This window comes from Peromyscus maniculatus, chromosome 5 (assembly GCF_049852395.1).
Source record: "Peromyscus maniculatus bairdii isolate BWxNUB_F1_BW_parent chromosome 5, HU_Pman_BW_mat_3.1, whole genome shotgun sequence".
In the NCBI taxonomy this organism is placed as follows: Eukaryota; Metazoa; Chordata; class Mammalia; order Rodentia; family Cricetidae; genus Peromyscus; species Peromyscus maniculatus.
This window is the reverse complement of record NC_134856.1, coordinates 26582653-26599362: the sequence shown is the minus strand read 5'-3', so window position 1 is coordinate 26599362 and position 16710 is coordinate 26582653. Positions and strand designations below refer to the sequence as shown.

Genomic DNA, 16710 nt, shown 5'->3' with positions numbered 1-16710 from the left:
CTGCCTGGCTGCTGCCACGCTCCCTGCTGTGACGATCATGGACTCACCCTCTGAAACTGTAAGCACGACCCCGGTTAAAAGCTTTCTTTTAAGTTGCCTTGGTCACAGTGTCTCTCCCCACAATAGAACTGTAACTGAGACGTGGGGCCAGCAGGATGAGTCAGTGGATGAAGACACTTGCTACCGAGCCTGGTGCCCCCAGCTTGCTTTCCTATGGCTGTGATAAAACACTGACTGACACCAGCCTAGGGAGGGAAGTGTCCGTTTGACTTACAGATTACAGTCGGTCATCTAGGGAAGCCAAGACAGAAATCAGGGCGGAAACTGAAGTGGAGACCACAGAGGAATGCTGCCTGCTAACTCAATCCCATCATTTACCTACCTTTCTTTTTTGCTGTTGTTGTTTGTTTTGCTTTGCTTTGCTTTGCTTTGTTTTTTTCAAGACAGGATTTCTCTGTGTAGTTTTGGAGCCTGTCCTGGATCTCACTCTGTAGCCCAGGCTGGCCTCAGACTCACAGAGATCCGCCTGGCTCTGCCTCCCGAGTGCTGGGATAAAAGGTGAGTGCCACCACCGCCCGGCTTATCTATCTTTCTTATACAGGCCAGGCACATCTGCCTAGAGATAGATGGTACTGCCCAAAGTGGGCTGGGTCCTCCTACATCAATGAACAATTGAGAAATTGCCCATAGACACCCCCATGGACCAATCTGATGGAAAGAGTTCCTCAGCTGAGGTTCCCTCTTCCAAGACGTATCAGTTGACAACAGTCGACAGTCATCACACCGGAAAAACCTGCGTCTGAGCTTCAGAACACTCGGTGGAAGGAGAGACAAGCCCTGTGGACTGTCCTCTGACCTCCACACATGCACCATGGCACATCGCTCACATGAACAAATAAATAAACATAAAAAATTAAAGTAATGTTTTCTTATTACAAATATTACAACAAAATAACCTCATATATACATCATGTAGTGTGTGTGTATTTGATATACATATCTATAGGATGAAATCTGTATATATGTATAATGAACTCTAAGAAAAAGACCTGCCATGTTAAAGAGTATGTTTACCTGTAATTTTAGAGATGATTCATAAGCTCTTGTCAATAGAAGTTAAATTATTTTATTTAATCTGAACATTCTTTTTAAAAAAATTTCTTTGAGGACTAATAACAGACTGAAGGCTCAGCCAGCCCAATTGCCCCTAAATGCATCCAAGGATCCTTGGCATACCACTTTTTTTTAGTGATAAGCTCCATACAGAAGGAGACCTCAGAGAGGATTCTTTTGGTCTCCATGGCAACACTTACCTACTTAGAAGCCTCAAATTATTGTTCCTAGGTTACAAGAGTAAAATCTCAGGATTAAAACATTCTTCCCACTCCATGTTTTAAATAGGAAAGCGGTCAGGAAGCGCTGTGTAGGAACACAGTGGTACCCACTCTGCTGCAGTGCTTCTGGGTCGCTCGGCCTAGGCGTCAGCGTGGGTTGGCTGTTTGTTTCCTGGTGTCCGAGGCCGCCTTCAGTTAGTCCCTTTGCCAGGGAGACTTTTTGTTTTCCTTCCTGACAAGATACATAGAAGGTGTGGGGAGGAGGGAAGTATTGTGAGTTTGCCTTTAATCATTAGCTTTTCCTTAAGCACAGAACTTGGTTTCTGGCATGACACCTTGTATCTTAGGTGTGTTTTTTAGTTTATTTTACAGTTAATTGTTTTGTAATGGACTGATTTCCGAAGACAAAAAAAAAATCTGTCTAGTCTGATTTTCTATTTCACTATTAATCAAGAAACATGAACTCAGCTGGCCTACTGGAAACCTCCATGAAGGCAGGTAAACACGTGCGTTCTTGGCTGTCATCACTCAGAGGGGGCTCTTTGGCAACTTTTCTATGGCTGGATAAAACACCAGGACAAGTCTCTTTCAGGCTTACAGTCCCAGAAGGTTAGAGCTCCTGAGGTCTGAGAGCAGGCATGGAGGCGGGAACAGCTGAGGGCTGTAAGCTCACATCTCAAACCACAAGCAGGAAGCAGAAAGAATGCACTGGACACAGCTCAAAGCCTACCCCTAGTGATACAGTTTCCTTTGGTAAGACCACACCTCCTAAACCTAGGCAAACAGTGTCACCAACTGGGGACCCAGGAATTTGGGGGGACAAACTACCACAGGAGGAGTCTGTGTGACATGCACTCTGTGTCTGTGTGTGTGTGTGTGTGTGTGTGTGTGTGTGTGTGTGTGTGTGTGTGTGTAAGGGCAGGTGCAAGTGTGTCGCAGAGTGAATGAGGAGGTCAGAGGACAGCCTGGGGTATCAGTCCTCACCTCCCACCTTGAGAAAGGATCTTTGTTGTTTCCCTCTGGCATATGCCAGGCCAGGGGGCCACAGGACACTGGGATTACAGACACACATGCTATATATCCAGCTTTTTATTTTTCTTAAAGCTTTTACTTTGAAACATCATGGGGAAAAAGTTACAATTACACATGGAGAAGAAGTACACAGGACCACAGAAGAAAAACAACACAGTTGGAAGCTGCCTTAGGGTTTCTAGTGCTGCAACAAACACCATGACCAAACAGCAAGCTTGGAAGGAAAGGGTTTCTTGACACTTCCACATCACTGTTCATCACCAAAGGAAGGCAGGACAGGAACTCAAACAGTGCAGGAACCTGGAGGCAGGAGCTGGTGCAGAGGCCATGGAGGGGTGCTGCTTTCTGGCTTGCTCCCCCTGGCTTGCTCAGTCGGCTTTCTTATAGAACTCAGGACCACCAGCCCAGGGATGGCACCACCCATCATGGGCTGGGCTCCCCCACTGATCACTGATTGAGAAAATGCCTTACAGCTGGATCTCATGTAGGCATTTTCTCAGTTGAGGTTTCTTCCTCTCTGATGACTCCAGCTTGTGTCAAGTTGGCATAAAACCAGCCAGTACAGAAGCACTGATGCCTGTCAGCTAGCTCTGAAGCTGAAGTCGGTCCAAGGGCTTAAAGAATGGGTTAGTATTCCTCTCCTCCTTCCTCACCCTCTCCTCCAACAGAACCCACACCAGCTTCCTCATCATCCTTCTCCAGCGCAGCCATGTCCTCATGGACCTCAGAGATCTCCCCCTTCTCCATGCCCTCATCCACATGCCAGTGCACAAAGCATGCTTGGTATACATCAGATCTGATGTTTGGTATACATCAGACCTAGGCGAGCCCAGCCCTCAGCAATGGCTGTGGTGTTGCTCAGCAGCACACAGCTCTCTGGACCTTGGCCAGGTCTCCACCAGGTACCACAGTGAGAGGCTGGTAATTAATGCCAACCTTAAAGCCAGCGGGGCAGAAGTTCAGACACTGGATGCTGCACTTGGTCTTGATGGTGGCAATGGCAGCACTGGCATCTTTGGGAACCACATCACCAGGATACAACAGGCAGCAAACCATGTATCTACCATGGCGGGAGTGACATTTCACCATCTGGTTGGCTGGCTCAAAACAGGCATTGGTGATCTCTGTTCCTGGTAGGCTTTCTCGGCAGTGTTGACAGGGCATAGGTGGCCAGAGGGAAGTGGATGTGAGGGTAGATACCAGATTGGTCTGGAATTCGGTCAAATCTAAATTCAGGGTCCCATCAAATCTGAGGAAAGCAGTGATGGAAGACACAATCTGGCTAATAAAGCTAAGGTTAGTGTAGGTTGGGTGCTCAATGCCAAGGTTTCTACAACAGATGTCATAGATGACTTCATTGTCTACCATGAAGGCATAATCAGAGTTCTCCAGGGTGCTATTGGTGGTGAGGATGGAATTGTAGGTCTCAACCACAGTAGTGGAAACCTGAAGTCTGGGTAAATAGAGAACTCCAGCTTGGACTTCTTTCTGTAATCAACAGAGAGCCACTCCATCAGCAGGGTGGTGAACCTTGAGTCCGTTTTCCCCACCAAAGCTGTGGAAGACACCGAAGAAGGTGTTAGAAGAGTCCTCTCTTCCCCTCATGGTCTTGTTACTTGGCATCTGGCCATCTGCTGGATGTCCCAGGCAGCAGAGCTCCCAGCAGACAGTGCTGGTTTGGACGAGAGCCTGGCCAATATGAACGGAGATGCACTCATGCGCGGTAGCCATGGGTAAGAAGACAAATGTGACAGAAGCAGACACTGGGTCCCAGCTCCTGTTCCCAACAGCCAAGAGCTGAGGTAAGTAACAATCTTATCTAGCTTTTGTGTGGTTGCTGGGGGTTCTAACTCAGGTCTTCAAGCATGCACAGCAAGGGCCTTTATCTACTGAATCATCTCCCCAGCCTGGTAAAAGTCCCCATAAGATGTCCTTTAAAAATATCCTATGTGCACTAGGCACTCACTATGTAGACCAGGCTGGCCTCTGACTCAGAGGTTCACCTGCCTTTGCCTCCTGAGTGGGATTAAAGGTGCCTGGCTCTATTTGCTGTTATTGTACAAAACTCATCTTTGAATTGTGGATAACTCAGTAATTTCTGCTAAAGGAAAGTGGAAAAATAAAAACAAAAGGAATCTACTACGTGAAAATAGCATAAGCCAGTTATTAGCTGTGCTCGAGAGCACAGATCCTAATGTGTAAATGGTGCTTTCTGCCTGCTGTAGCGTTAGGAAACGCGACCAGAGACAGTCCCTCACTATGTAGTCAGCGCACCCACACATCTTTCCAAGGCTCTCCAGGCACACACGGAGTCAAAACTCCAACTACAGCCAATGCATTATTTACAACCATAACAGTCACTTTAAAAACTAGTAATAACCACTTCAACAAATTGTTCAATGGAACTTAGGACAAAAGACTGTTCCAGTAATCAAAACACCCTTCCAAAGGAATTGTGACTGTCTTCTGTTGGCTTTGGGGGCTCCTCCACAGGAGGGGATTCATGCCTGGTACAGGAAATCTGGCTACGGGGCCTGTAGGCAGGGTGGCCTCAGGTGCTGTTGGGGAACCCACACTGCAGCCTCAGTCAGGCACAGAGGGACATGAAAGCTGGTGTTCAGCTAATTCTCCAGCTGAGACCCTGGCCAATGGGCTAGTGCAGAGTGAGGCCGTCTTCTTACCTCAGTTACCCTAAGCTAGGCCGTTCCTCACAGCCACACCCAGAGGCTAACCTGATCTAAATGATCCCTCACAGACCTTCCCAGAGGTTTGTGTCCTAGATGACTCTAGATCTGTCAAGTTGACAATTAAAATTAACTGTCACAGGTAGATCTGGTACTTAAAAAACAGATGTCTTTAAAATGTCCCATGATTAGTAATGTTTCTGAACCTTAACTCTGGTTGTTGTTTCTAAATAATTTCTCAAATCTAGAAATAGAAATATGTATGATATAATGTGAACAGTCTTTTCAAATTTAATATGCCCGTGTTACCAGATTATCAGAGAATCCTTTTCAGGGTTAGTCATTCTCTTAGTTGCGGGGCATTTACCCACCAACCCCACAGCTCCCCAGAGTTTTCTCGAGTGTGATCAGCAGGAAATATGAGATAGAAGGACTTAGATTGTGGAGATAAACAGATAGGAAATAAAGGATATCCTCGAGAGGGCGTGGAACCTTTTCCAATGGCCCCTACTGTCTCTGCCCCAGGGTATTTATAGAGACACCAAGGGGTGGAGCAAAATCCCTCCCCCCAGCACAGCCAAGTGCAGACCATCTCAGACACCTGCACTCAGGCCCATGGCCCGAATCATCCTTTCTATGTGGACCTGCTGGGTAAAGCCACGAGGAACCTGAAAACGGCTCCCACACTTAGTTAGGGTTTCTACTGCTGTGAAGAGACACCATGACCACAATAACTCTTATAAAGGAAAACATTTAGCACCGGGTGGTGGTGGTATTTAATCCCAGCACTCGGGAGGCAGAGGCAGGCGGATCTTTGTGAGTTCTAGGCCAGCCTGGGCTACAGAGTGAGTTCCAGGAAAGGTGCAAAGCTATACAGAGAAACCCTATTTCAACAACAACAAAAAAAAAAAAAAAAAAAAAAAAAAAAAAAAAAAAAAAAAGAAAGAAAGAAAGAAAGAAAGAAATGATATGAATCTCAGAAGAGACTTTTGACTTTAAACATTGTTGAGACTATGATAGCTATGAGGACTTTTGAAGTTAGACTAAATGAATTTTTCATTATGATATTTCTATAAGCTTATGAGGGCCAGGGAGTGGAATGTGGTAGTTTGAGTGTAATTGGCCCCCATAAGTTCACAGGGAGTGGCACTATTAGGAGGTGTGGCCTTGTTGAAGTAGGTGTGGCTTTGTTAGAGGAAGTGTGTCACTGTGGGAGTGGGCTTTGAGGTCTCTTTTTGATCAAGCTTCACTTAGTGTGACAGGCAATTTCCTGTTGCTTACAAGATGTAAGACTCTTAGCTACTTCTGCAGCTTCATGTCTGCCTGCACGTCACCATGCTCCCCGCCATGATGGTAATGGACTGAACCTCTGAACTGTAAACTGCCACCTCAATTCACTGTTTTCCTTTATAAGAGTTGCTGTGAGCTGGTCGGTGGTGGCGCATGCCTTTAATCTCAGCACTGGGGAGGCAGAGGCAGGCGGATCTCTGTGAGTTCGAGGCCAGCCTGGTCTACAGAGTGAATTCCAGGACAGGCTCCAAAGCTACACAGAGAAACCCTGTCTCAAAAAAAAAAAAAAAAAAAAAAAAAAAAAAAAAAAAAAAAGAATTGTTGTGGTCATGGTGTCTCTTCAAAGTAATAAAAACCCTAACTAAGACACCAGGAGTCTGGGGAAAGGTATTTTAAGGTTCTGAGTTGTAAATGCTAGAACTCAAAGCGTTACCACTTGTTAGGGTCAGAGACTGGACTGGCAGCCCTGAACAAGCCAGGCTCAGCCCTCCATCCTTAAAAAAAAAGGCCAATTAAACAAACAAGACATAAGGGAATGCAGCAAGAAGAGAGTTATTTGCTGTGGTCACACTGGGAAGAGGAAGAAAGAGGCCCAGCAATCGCCACCCCACCACCCTGGTCCAGTTTCACGTTCCTAACAAGGCGTGGGTTTGAGTAGCTGGCAAAAGTGAAGCACCCTGGTCAGCGTGTGGTCCCTCCCATCACCATTGTCTCAGCTCCAATCACTCTCTCAGTGACAAACGGTCAGAACTGTGTAACATCTCTGTGTGGGGGGTAAGCTCCCCCTGGCTGGTACCAGACTCTCAGACTTTTCCTTCTTCTAGAGATTCCTGAGGAAAATCCAATTCCTTGAGGTTCATTGCTTCCATAGTCCAAATAACCACAAGGAAGGATACCAGTGTCTCTGTAGAACACTTGCATTCCTGCCAAGACAGAAAGGTGATAACTAAACTGTCAGAAGGGTCAGAGGCACATTTGCCTTTGACAGTGAAAACTAGACATTTATCTCTCCCTCAAAGGAAGAGATAAGTTCTCCAGTAACAATGGACAGTGTGCAGGACAGACAGAACTGAGGATGCACAAGCCTGAAGCAGTGGTTTCAAAACTAGGTAAGGGTATGGTTGTCTCACCAGAGCAGGAGAGGGTGCAACAGGCTGAAAACCAAAAACAGGCTAAAAGCTTCACTTCCTCCGCCAGGGTGTTTTGCGATGTGATTTGTAGTATCACTAGTCACGGAAGATGCTTGTCACTTACTAGCCATTGGTAACACATGGGAGGCAGCAAAGTCTATCCAGTAATGAGACTGTGAATGTAACAGTTAATAGAATGCTAGTCTAGCATAATTCTAGGTCCCATCTCCAGCAGTCTGGATAAACTCAGTAGTGCACGCCTGTGTTCCTAGCAGTTGAAATGTGGAAGCAGGAGGATGAAAACTCATGGTTATTCTTGGTTACATACTGAGTTTGGGGCCAGCCTGTGCTATATGAGATCCTGTTTCAAAAAACAAGAAAGGTGGATGGAGAAGGAGAATGCAAAGGAGTATGTACCAATGAGGCTCCAATCTCTGGAGATAACCCCAGCAATCTGAACAAAGTTCAATACAGAGAATTGTTACCTATGACAGAAAGAGGCCAAACAGGGGCTTGCCTAGCAAGAGACAGAGAGACTCTAAAGCATACACAGATAGATTTAGTGAGCAGCCACTACCCACTATCCCAGCTGAGATAAGAGGAGGAGTGGTATGGCTGACTTCCAGACCTCATTGGAAATAACATGGCCTTGGCTCACTGGCAGCCCAGAACGCAGTGCCTTCCAGCATTCCTTCGGTACTGACTACTGACGGAGCTGAACATCTTATCCAACTTTGTTATTGAACAGGCCTTGGAAGACCAGTGGATTTGAATTAGAGAGGGAAAATTTAGTACTTAGCACTAGGATTTTCTTTTTCTTTTTTTTTCTTTTTTTTTTTTTTGGTGTGTGTGGGGTTGAAACACAGTTTCTCTGTGTAGCCCTGGCTGTCCTTCTGGAACTTGCTTTGTAGACAAGGCTGCCTTTGAACTCACAGAGATCCACCTGCCTCTGCCTCCCAAGTGCTGGGACTAAAGGTGTGTACCATCACCATCCGACTATAGGATTTTCTTAAATATTTGCTTTAATATATTATCCCTCAGTCTTATTTATTCATCTTTTTGTTGTTTTGTTTTTGTTTTTCTGAGACAGAGTTTCTCTGTGTAGCTCTGGCTGTCCTAAAACTTTCTCTGTGGACCTGGCTGGCCTGGAACTCAGAGATCAGCCAGCCTCTGCCTCCTAAGTGCTGAGACTAAAGGTGTGTGCCACCGCCACCTGGTTTATTTATTCATTTTAAAGGTGTGCCATTCAAGGCCGAGCATAGTGGTGCATGCCTTTAGTCTACAAGGTCTACAAAGTGAGTTCCAGGACAGCTAAGGATGTTACACAAAGAAACCCTGTCTCAAACAACAACAACAAAAATTAAAAAAATGTGGCATCCAACAGTCTTTTTCTTCTGTACTTAAATACATCTTAGCCAGAGAAGTCATATTGTCTCACCAGGCTCCACCAAGTCTACAGATGAGAGGAAAATACTTAAGAATCTGAAAGGGGGCTAAGGATGTCTTAACAGCTCAGCTAGTAGAGTGCTTGTCTAGCCTTGGAGTACCAGTGAAGGCCCATTAAAGGAAAACTCCCGGTCAGCCCTGCAGCTTCATCTAAACTAAATTTTAGTTTATAAAACCATGCTACAGTGCTCGCTTCAGCAGCACATATACAAAGATTGGAATGGAATGAAACCGAGAAGATTAACGGGGCCCCTGCCTGAGCACGACGTGCAAATTCGTGAGACGTTCCATATCTTTAAAAGGAAAAAAAAACCCATGTTACATACTATAGGAAAAAGCTACTCACTTATTTGCATCTAGGAGTTGATTGATTTGGTGTAGGAAGTTTTATATGGGTGGGTTAAGCATGCTAAAAACAAGTACACATTCAAATTGAGGAGAATTTAAGTAATTAGAAAGATGGGGTAGAGGTAGCCAAGAAGCAAAACTTCTCTTTTTTGTCTTCTGTCTTTATAAAGGCATCTTTATAAAGTTGGCAGATGGCTCAGCCATGAAGAGCACTGGCTGCTCTTCCAGAGGACCTGGGTGTGTTTCCCAGTACCCACATGGCAGACCACAAGTATCAGTGACTCCAGTCCCATAGGCTCTGGAGCCCTCTTTTAGCTTCCTCTGGCACTGAGCACATGTGATATATGAATATACATTCAGGCAAAACACCCAAACACCAAATAAAAAAATAAAAATAGTCAGGTGGTGGTGGAGCACGCCTTTAATCCCAACACTCAGGAGGCAGGGATAGGTGGATCTCTGTGAGTTCAAAGCCAGCCTGGTCTACAAAGCAAGTTCCAGGACAGCCAAAGCTACACAGAAAAACCCTGCCTCTAAAAATCAAAAGAACAACAACAACAACAACAACAAAAACTTTAAAGGAGGATAAGATGGATGTTTTTACATGTTATGCCTGTGTAAGGGTAGTATTGTACAAATCTGAGTCTAGTCAATAAGAAAAACACCAAAAAAAAAAAAAAGCCCTCCAAAAATTAGACCATCTTAACAGGAAAAGCTGATGTATTTGTTTGCTCAAGTGTTACTATACACTGGGATTATAGCTCACCTCCGTGTGTGGTGGTGTGAGTGAGAATGTCTCCCAGAGGCTCATGTACTTTTAAAATTTTATTTCTTATTTTATGTGCATTGGTATTTTGCCTGCATGAATGTCTGTGTGAGAGTGTTGGACCTCCTGAAGTTGGAGTTATAGTTGTGAGCCGTGCTAGGAATTGAACCCGGGTCCTCTGGAAGAGCAGCCAGTGCTCTTAACTGCTGAGCCATCTCTCCGGCCCTCTATGCTAACATTTCTCCCCAGTGGCTGGTGCTCTTTGGGGGAGATTTGAGCAGTGAGGCCTTGCTACAGGAAGTATGTTGCTGTGGGTGGGTGTTCAGAGGATACAGCTTTGCTCTACTTCTAGTATGTTTTTCTGGTGTCTGCTGTTGAGGATGTAACCTCTCAGCTTCCTGCTCCTCGTGCACCAGGGTGGACTCTGACCCCCCTGGACCCCTTAGCCCAAATGAACAACCCCTCCTACGCTTTTCACTACAATGTTTATCTCAGCAACAGAAGAGTGGCCAGCTTGCTGCGGAACTGAGGTTGGGGCCCCAGAGACAAGCTTTCTGCCTGCTGGCCACCTCTCAGGAGGTAATGAGATGTTCTGAGGAGTTCAAAATGTTGGCTAACATAGAACCAGCAGGACACCAAGAAAACCTTTCTCCCACCCAGTGCTCTAGTCTCCCTCTCCAGTGCCCCGTACTGGCTGAATTAAACCATGGTCAGGTGGAATGACTTGGGAAATGTCATTTACAAAGTCCCTGCCTATTTGGGTTGTGAGATAATTGAAGTGGGAAAGTTGGGCATCATTTACCAACGTTTTCCTTCCTTTTTGCTTTGCCTTTCCATGTCACAGAAGGGAGCATTCGGCTTTGTCACAGTGCAGCTGGAGTTGGCGATGTGACACTTGTGAGGTGCTCAAGACCTTCTTGGTCCTTGGCAAGACTGAAGCCATTGCAGGGACAGTGTAGGTGTGAACCAGCAGGTTGAGAGCAGACTGTAGCCTATGCGCTCAACTGGGAAGCTGGGAGCAAGCCAGGCTGCCAGCTGAAGTCAGTGAGTGAGGAGCACAGCGTCTCCCGCTGAGCAGGCTGGGAACTGGCTGGTTGGTGAGGGACCATGTTAATCTTTAGACCACTTCCCTGGTACTTTGGGGCACTAGGCACTTACTTTACATGCTGTTTCTGTGATATTCCTAGGTAAATGCCCAAGCATCACTCTATCTCATTCCCTTTCAGGGCCTTTCTTCCCTATACCTCCAACCTGCTTTTTAGTACTTATACAAATTTAATGTATATTTTAAATTTTCTTTTACAACACATTTTTGTGGCCTATTAACACCCGTGCTTATATCAGTACCCTTTAAAAAGGTCTCAGTTTTCAAATGTATTGAACTTTACTCTGTGTGTGTATATGGTGTGTGTAGGTGTACACATACCATCACGCTCATATGTGGAGCTGATTCTCTCCTTTCACCTTCATGTGTGTTCAGAGGATTGAACTCTGGTCATCAAGCTTGGGCAACAAGTACCTTTATCCACTAAGCCATCTTACTGACCCTAGCTCAGGCTTTCAACAGGTAGGAGAAATGCCTTGTTTACTGGAGTCTTAAGACTGGCAATAGAAATGCCTTCTTCTCTGGAATGTGTTTGTTGCAAAGAACTAGAAAGAAAACATGAAAATTAGTAGCAAGTTCAGGCCAGCTTCATTCTTTCCTCAGCCTACTGGCATTGTGCGGCATTTTCCCGGGCCCTTCAGTGTCGTGATCTTTACTATCTAAGATCACGGTAGAGGTCTATTTTCCAAAGAGTGGTTAGGGGACTAAATGGGTATTTGTAAAGCTGTAGATATTTATTCTAGAAAATAATGCAAGATAAACTGATTATATTAGCTACCTAATCAGTGTAAACATGTTAACTGTTTTTGCTAATTGACAAAAATAAAACCAATGCTAATTGAATTAATTGGAAACAGCAGATGTTGCACAAGAAAATGTTACTTGGTTTATAAAACTGAGTCATGAGTAGATCCAAAGGCAAATAATAAAATCCATTCATTTTTTTTTGCTTTTTACTTTGTCTTTCTACTTTGTTTAAAAAATAACCGTCCATTGGAGAATAATTTGCATTCCACAAAATTCATCTTGCTAAAGTACACTGTACAATTTCTTCTTTTGCTGTTTTGTTTTGTTAAGGACAGGGTTTCTCTGTGTAACCCTGGCTGTCCTGGAACTCACTCTGTAGGCTAGGCTGGCTTCTAACTCACAGAGTCCACCTGCCTCTGCCTCTAGAGTGCTGGGAGAAAAGGCATGTGCCACTACCATCTGGCAAAATGTACATTTTCTTGTTTTTACCATATTCATAGACTTGTACAACTGCTAAAGCCATCTAATTTTAGGCCATTTGTTTTTTTCTTTCCTCAAAAATCCTACCTATTAGGCCTGGGAAACAACTCTGCAGGTTTGCCTGCTGACCCCGGAAGCCCGAGGGCTCAAGTGAGATCTCCAGAGCCCATGAAAAAGTCAGATACTGTGCCTGGTCTATATTACCAGCACTCCTGTGCTGAGACAGGAGCAGGGACAGGAGAGTCACCTGGGAAGTCAGGGGTCAGCCAGCCTGGCTTGCACAGCAGCCAAAGAGAAACTCCGCCTCAATAAGAGGAAACTGAGAAGTAACTCCTAAAATAGGTCCTGTGACCTCCACGCAGAGCGGCACAGGTGCGCCCTCCCCACAACTAACAAGTAGTCATTTAAACTCTACCAATCAGCGGCAAACACCTCTCCCCCGCTGCCCTTCCTTCCCAACCTTTCTTGCTGTTTGTACATTGATGTGTTCTGTACATTCACTCACAGGGAATCCCACCTGTGGCCTTCTGTGCCAGGCTGGGCAGCTCATTTTGCAGTATTTTCGAGGCTCATCCATTTCATCTTATCTTGTTAGAACTTCTGCTGCTAATAATATTTCATCGTGTGTCTCTATCATGTTTGTTTACCCATCCACCAGCTAATGGATATTGGGATATTATAATATCCCAATATTGGATATTGGATATCTTGATTGTTAGTGGTGTCCTAGACAGTTATATCAAAACATCAAGTTGTGTGGTTTAAGTATTATAGTTTGCTGGGTGGTGGTGGTGTATGCCTTTAATCCCAGCATTTGGGAGGCAGAGGCAGGTGGATCTCTGTGAGTTTGAGGCCAGCATGGTCTACAAAGTGAGTTCCAGGACAGCCAGGGCTTGAAAAAAGCAACCAAAAAAAAAAAAAGTATTATAGTTTAATCAATGTCAAGTATATTACAAAATTTGTAAAAATTATTTCATATAAGTTTAAAATGTTTCTTAAGAGTATTGTCTTCCACATTTAGGCTGGTTTGGATTTTCATGCTACATTTTGGCATATTTTATTAACAATGTCTTATTTTGTTTTTGACATATACTTATTAGTATATGCTGAAACTTGATCTGAAATATCCACCAAAGACCCATGTATTCAAGACTAGTTGCTTGGCCAGTGGTGCTTACAGGGGGATGGTGGAATCTTGGAGAAGTGGGGCCTGGTGGAGGAAGTTAGGCCACTGGGACACACCTTAGAAGGGGTTATGGAACAATGGTGCCTTCCTCTTTCTCCTGTTGCTTACTGGCTACCATGAGGTGAGCAGCTCATTCCACCACATGCTTCCTGCGGTTGTCTTTACACATGGCTCAAGCTAATGGAGCCAGTCTACTACAGACCGAAACCTCTGACACTGTGAACCAAACTTAATCTTCTCTCTTTTTAATCTTTATTTTTGAGAATTTCAAACAGGTATTAGATATATATTAATAGTAATTAGATATGTACTAATATTTAATCGAACATTAATTATGATCAAGTATACTCTCCATTTGCCTCTTCTAATATCTGCCATGCCCCTCACTAGCCCCTCTCACTTGATTTTCTTAAGTAACCCACTAAATCCAGTTAATGCTGCTGATATGTGATGGCTACATAGAACCATCTGTTCTCCAGATGTGAATTCTCCAATGGCCACTTCCTCAAAAAAGAAATCTTTTCTCTGGACAAGTTGACTTTCTCAAGGGGCTGGAGCGTTGGTTCAGCAGTTAAGAGCACTGGCTGCTCTTGCAAAGAACTCGGGCTTGATTCCCAGCACCTACACAGTGGCTCACAGCCACCTGTAACTCCTGTTCCAGGGGGTCTGGCAGGCTCCTCTCACCTCCATGGGGACCAGGCATGCACGTGGTGACCAGGCACACACGGAAGGCAAAACGTTCATACAATAAAAGTTAATAAAGATCTAAATTTTTTAAAAGTTGATTTTCTGCTGAGTGTTGGTGGCACATGACTTTAATCTCAGCACTTGGGAGGCAGATCTCTATGAGTTTGAGGCCAGCCTGATCTACAGAGCAAGTTCCAGGACAGCCAGAGCTACACAGAGAAATCCTGCCTCAAGGAAAAAAAAAAGTGTTTTTTTTGTTTGTTTGTTTTGTTTTTGTTTTAAAGCTGATTTTCTCAGGTATTTTTTATAGAAACAGAAAAGTGACTAATACTGTATTTCTTTTGCCAACTGTTTTAGTTTGAGTTTGATTGCTGTGACAAGACACATGACCAGAGGTTTAGCCATTTATTGTCATGGTAGAAAGCGTGGCGGCACACAGATGGTGGCCCACAGGCAGGTAACTGAGAGGTCTACGTCTGGAGTCGGGCAGCAGGGAGAGAGAGAGAGACACTGGCTTGGCTTGAGCATGTGAAACCTCAAAGCCCGCCCCCAGGGCACACTTCCTCCCAGTAGTGCCGCTTCCTATGGGCCTCTGGGGGCCATTTTTGTTTAAACCACCACACCAGCCATTTAAAGAATGCAATCTGCATGATTTGTCCACCTCACATGCTCTAGCAAGTGCTGTCTCTCTACTCCCAGGACTTTCTATCCTCTGCTCTACTCCCTTCCACCCCTCTTCCCTGCTTCCCCTCCCCCCATTGCTTGATATCTTCACTACTCTCCCCTGCTCTCCCTCTTCCCTAGACCTGGCTATGTCCAGTCTGCTTTTTCTCTCTGCTCTGGACTCTTCCAGATGCTTCCAGATGTTTTCTCACTCATTCACAGTAAAAACCCTCCCCCAATGGAACAGTCATGTTGGCAGCTTCTTTACTGAGACCACTCCTACCCCATCCAAGCTTCTGCCCTAACTTCCCGCAGTGATGAACTGTGACTGGGACATGAAAGCCAAATAAACCTTTCCCTTTTTTGATCTTGGTGTTTTATCACAGCAACAGACACCTAACACAGACATGGGCCAGCACAGCAGATGTGGAAGTCCATTCTAGCTTTCTGAGAAGGGGGAAGTTTCAAAGTGACCTTGGTTCCTCCATCCCATTGCTCTTTGATTTCTCGGGAGGGTTGTCTATAGGTGCTTAATATTGGCTGGTAACATTATTCGTATTATTTCAATATTATTTCCATTTTCATTCTTTCGTGTTGGGGATGGAGCCCAGGATCTTATACTAGACAAACTCTTATTACTGAAGTCTTACTACATTGACAGTCCTCAATTTTTTAAGTAGTTCATAGGCAGTAGGAAAGAGTGGAAATCATGAGGCTTTGTCTTTCTTGTTTTGTTTTTTTGAAGCAAGGTTTCTCTGTGTCTCCCTGGCTGTCCTGGAACTCGCTCTGTAGACCAGGCTGGCCTTGAACTCAGAGATGCCTGATGAGGCTTTGTCTTTAAGTTAGAAATTAAATTGATTCAATTCAGCTAACTTCTCATTGTCCTAAAAATGATCATATGGCTACATTTGTTTCCAGGGTACTTGGGAAATGTAGTTCAGAGCTGAATGCCACCCATTCAGTTTAACTTAGAAATTAGCAGGCTTAAAGTTTATTGAGGATGGACCCTTTCTTGTCCTTGGTAACATTCTAATTTGTGAAGTAAAAACTATAAAATATAAATGAAGAACTATAGCAGGTCTTTTTTTGGACTTCCAGCTCCCAAATAATCATATGGAGACTTTTTATTATGAAAGTGTGGCCTTAGCTTAAGCTTGTTCCCAACTAGCTCTTAAAACTTAAATTGACCAGTTTATTTTAATCTATATTCTGCCACATGGCTTGTTACCTCTCCTCAGTAAGTATGTCCAACTTCCTCTGCCTCAGATTCTTCCCTTGAGTTCCTCTCTCTGCATGGAAGTCCTGCCTAGCTATTGGCTGTTCAGCTCTTTTTTTTTTTTTTTTTTTTTGGTTTTTCGAGACAGGGTTTCTCTGCGTAGCTTTGCGCCTTTCCTGGAGCTCACTTGGTAGCCCAGGCTGGCCTCGAACTCACGGAGATCCGCCTGGCTCTGCCTCCCGAGTGCTGGGATTAAAGGCGTGCGCCACCACCGCCCGGCCTGTTCAGCTCTTTAAACCAAACAAAAGGTGCCTTGGGCAGGTGAGGTAAAACAGAGACATCTTCACACAGTGAGATCAAAATCCTGCAACACAGAACATCTCAGAGAACATGTCAATTCCCAGCACCCACATGGCAGCTCTGTCTGTAACTCCATCCAGTTCTAGGATCTGACACCCTCACACAGACATACATGCAGGCAAAACATCACATAAAAAATAAAATGAGCTGGGCGATGGTGGCACAGGCCTTTAATCAGAGCACTCAGGAAGCAGAGGCAGGGGGATCTCAGTGAGTTCGAGGCAAGCCTGGTCTAC

The 16710-nt window shown here is 44.8% G+C and overlaps 1 protein-coding gene, 1 non-coding gene and 1 pseudogene across 2 annotated transcripts in view; 2 read left to right on the top strand and 1 right to left on the bottom strand.

Annotated features, from left to right (window-relative positions):
• Positions 1-2876: 2876 nt before the first annotated feature.
• LOC102903462 (tubulin alpha-1B chain-like) lies at positions 2877-4005 on the bottom strand (annotated as a pseudogene).
• Positions 3762-16710, top strand: part of Otud4 (OTU deubiquitinase 4) — a 73215-nt gene continuing 60266 nt past the window's right edge. Inside the window, exon 1 of the mRNA XM_042277490.2 lies at positions 3762-4168. The gene's annotated coding sequence lies outside the window, so the exon portion shown is untranslated. The remainder of the gene's footprint in view (positions 4169-16710) is intronic.
• Positions 9102-9213, top strand: LOC121829880 (U6 spliceosomal RNA). The gene has a single exon (XR_006072941.1). It is a non-coding gene; the product is annotated as a U6 spliceosomal RNA (small nuclear RNA).